Here is a 4,149-nt window from a genome sequence, read left to right on the forward strand (position 1 = left end):
CGGGTAGCTCATGAGGTCAAGAGATCGAGACCATCCTGGTCAACAAGGTGAAACCCCATCTCTAATAAAAATACAAAAATTAGCTGGGCATGGTGGTGTGTACCTGTAGTCCCAGCTACTTAGGAGGCTGAGGCAAGAGAATTGCTTGAACCCAGAAACTCCGTCTCAAAAAAAAAAAAGAATTTATAGCAATATGTATCCAGCTGGATTTGACCTGCAAATTATATTTCGCCAACTATTGCTTTTCAGGCTGAAAACTCTGCCATTATGAAATACACTATTGGGTTTTCAGAGGTACTAACTATAGGACATAATTATTTTAAATATTCTAAAGAAAATTAAATAAATTTGGTATAAAATACATGTTTAAATTTCTCATACAAAACATTCATTTCTTGATAAACTTTTTTTTTTTTTTTTGAGACAGAGTTTCGCTCTTGTTACCCAGGCTGGAGTGCAATGGCGTGATCTCGGCTCACCGCAACCTCCGCCTCCTGGGTTCAGGCAATTCTCCTGCCTCAGCCTCCTGAGTAGCTGGGATTACAGACATGCGCCACTATGCCCAGCTAATTTTTTGTATTTTTAGTAGAGACGAGGTTTCACCATGTTGACCAGGATGGTCTCGATCTCTGGACCTCGTGATCCACCATCCTCGGCCTCCCAAAGTGCTAGGATTACAGGCTTGAGCCGCCACGCTGGCCTCTTGATAAACTTAATACCAGTGTACACAAGAAAGCTTCATAGAGTTAAGATCTGGCAGTACCTTTTACTTTAATCTTTTTTTCCTCTGTTGGGAGTATCACTTATTAAAAATATCCAAAAAGCATACTTACACTCATCCACAGACCCACATTCACATATAAACTTATAAATGTCAACTAACTCATAGTAATTAACCATGTAGTACATGTATTTAAGAGCCTGGCTTAGGAATCAAACAGGCCAGACTTTATCTTTTAGTACTCATCTTCCCTCCCTATAACGTCTGTTTATTTATCTACTAAATGGATAAGCTTATCTCAGTAGATTATTATGAGAATTAAAGAAGACAGCAGATTAACATTGTGAAAAAGAAACGAAGATTAAATATTCATGTAGCATGTAGAGCAATCTTTCTTTCTAGTTGTCATTGGCAACTGCTTGCCATCATCTAATAATGTCAAGACTCTAGTATATCAAGTACTTCAATATAACACTTAGGTACAATAAGCAGATAACTGATCAACATTTTTTGGTAAAAATATTTTTTCTGACAAATTCTTGTCTTAAAAAAATAAATTCATGATTATTTTTAGGATGAAACAGGGTTCTCCTTTAAATCTTGTCCTTCTAAGATACTCTGCTAACTCACACTTGGCAATAGATTTTCTCTGCTGAAAATTAAACTAAAATTTAGCTTCTTTTTTTTTTTTTTTCATTTTAAAACAACTTTCATGGAAAAGGGCAATATTTTAAAAATCTCATCAGAAGTCCCACTTCCATTGGTGATAAAGTAAGATCAAATCAGACGGAATTCTCCATAGAAAATAACCATAAACCAGGCCAGGCATGGTGGCTCATGCCTGTAATCCCCGCACTTTGAGAGGCTGAGTCTGGCAGATCACGAGGAGAGACCAACCTGGCCAACATAATGAAATCCCGTTAAACACAAAAGAATTAGCCGGGTGTGGCGGTGCATGCCTGTAATCCCAGCTGCTACTTGGGAGGCTGAAGCAGGAGAATCACTTGAACCCGGGAGGTGGAGGTTTCAGTGAGCCAAGATGGTGCCATAGCACTCCAGCTCGAGTGACAGTGTGAGACTCTGTCAGAGAAAGGAAGGAAGGAAGGAGGGAGGAAGGGAGGGAGGCAAAGAAGAAGAAAGAAAGAAAAAAGAAAGGAAGAAAGAAAGAAAAAGAAAGAAAGAAGGAAAGAAAGAAAAGGAAGGAAGGAAGGAAGGAAGGAAGGAAGGAAGGAAGGAAGGAAGGAAGGAAAAGAAAAGAGAGAAAGAGAAAGGAAGGAAAGAAGGAAAAGAGAGAAAGAAAGAAAGAAAGAGAAAGCAAGCAAGCAAGAAAGAAAAGAACTATAAACACTGAACCTAAAACAAATAGCAGTAACCAAATCGCTAGAGAGTAAGCAGAAAAGAGACTGTGGGAGTGTACTCGTTTGGAAGAGGGGAGTTCTACAAAGTGAGTTCTCACTTTTTGGAACTTTCAGCCTGAGACCAAGTGCAGATGATGCCAGAAGCAGCGGGGCCTAGAAAAGCTTGGTGGAAAATGGCCTGGGGAACCAGAAAACTGAAGTTCAGGAAATGTTTGCCAGTGAACAGAGTAGGTGAATGTTGGAAGGAAAGAGTCAGAAAGGGAGTATCCAAATTCTGTCTGCCCGTATCTTTCACTGGCCCCTTAACCACACATGTGTGGAATGGATACAAAGCATCTCTGCCAGAAGTAATAGATCTGAAAGTGAGGCTGGGCATGATGGCTCACATCTGCAATCCCAACAATTTGGGAGGCTGAGGTGGGTGGATCGCTTGAGCCCAGGAGTTAAGAGAAGCCTGGGCAACTTAGTGAAACCCCAGTTTTACAAAAGTACAAAAATTATGGCCAGGCGCGGTGGCTCACGCCTGTAATCCCAGCACTTTGGGAGGCCAAGGCGGGTGGAACACGAGGTCAACAGATAGAGATCATCCTGGTCAACATGGTGAAAACCTATCTCTACTAAAAATACAAAAAATTAGCTGGGCATGATGGTGCGTGCCTGTAATCCCAGCTACTCAGGAGGCTGAGGCAGGAGAATTGTCTGAACCCAGGAGGCGGAGGTTGCGGTGAGCCGAGATTGCACCATTGCACTCCAGCCTGGGTAACAAGAGCGAAACTCTGTCTCAAAAAAAAATTATTTGTGCATGGTGGCAGTTACCTGTGGTCCCCACCACTTGGGAGGCTGAGGTGGGAGGATTGCTTGAGCCCAGGAGGTTGAGCCTGCAGTGAGCTGAGATCATGCCGCTGCACTCTGGTGTGGGTGACACTGTCTAAAAAAAGAAAGGGGGCTGGGCGCTGTGGCTTACGCCTTTAATCCCAGCTCTTAGGAAGGCAGAGGCAGGAAGATAGCTTGAGCCCAGTAGTTCAAGACCTGCCTGGGCAATATAGTGAGACCCCATTCTCCACAAAAAGGAAAAAAAACCCAGACAGACAAAAAAAAAAAAAAAAAGAAAGAAAGAAAAGAAAGGGGAATAAAGCTGCCACCAGAGTTCAGAGTTCAATTTTGCAAGGATTACAACTGATTAGCTCACTGAAAGGACTTGTAAAGCTCCAAAGAGCACATTCATGTAGGATTTTATTAAAGGTAAAGGTACAGAAGAGTACCAGCCATCAATGAGCATCGGGGAGACTTCCAGGCACAGCTTCGTGGGTCTGAAATCCTCTCAATGAATATGTGCTTCGTCTCAGGATTGTGTTGCAAGAGCTGTATAATAAATCTTGGTTTCAGGAAAGCTGCCTAAAAGTTTCCAGCCATTGTTTCTAGTGCCCTCTTAATATAAAGGGTAAGACCAGAAAGTTTAACTGGTCACTCCAGGTGTCATTCATTCATAAACAAACCAGCCTTTGAGGAAAGAAACCCCCTTTTCCTGTCTCTTATCTCAAAGAAGGAGGAAGTAAAAGTTGAGACTTAGCAGGCATGAGGTCAGTTGCCTGGAGGTTAAAGATTAACCCCCCCACACACACACCCTTAAGGTCTCAGGGGATCTTAAGTGTGGGGGTGATATGGAGGAACACCCTCTATTGTTCCCATTCAATCTTGTTCTTGTTCAAACCCCCACGCTTACTTCATCAATATGACCTCCTCACAGGTACTTTCTAAAACTGTAAACCCAAGACCCTTTCATATGTAATGTCTAGAGTCCTAAGCCTATACAAACACAGAGGTTTCCTTTGTTAGAGGAACTTGGCTGTTTGGCAACAATGCCACCTTGCTCCTGGCGGAATAAATCAGCCCTTCCTTCCCAGTTCGGTGTTCCAGAGGTCTGTTTCTTGCAGCCACTCCTGCTTCTTTGGTTCCCTGACCAGGAAGCAAGTTTCGGTTGACAGCCGGCACAGCCTTTCTGGTGGTTTGCCCAGCCCGTCGGAGCAGCCTTGTAGGGGGTGATGAAATTCCTGAGTGTTCCAGGGCAGG

Source organism: Callithrix jacchus, chromosome 4 (genome assembly GCF_049354715.1).
Source record: "Callithrix jacchus isolate 240 chromosome 4, calJac240_pri, whole genome shotgun sequence".
Lineage (NCBI taxonomy): Eukaryota > Metazoa > Chordata > Mammalia > Primates > Cebidae > Callithrix > Callithrix jacchus.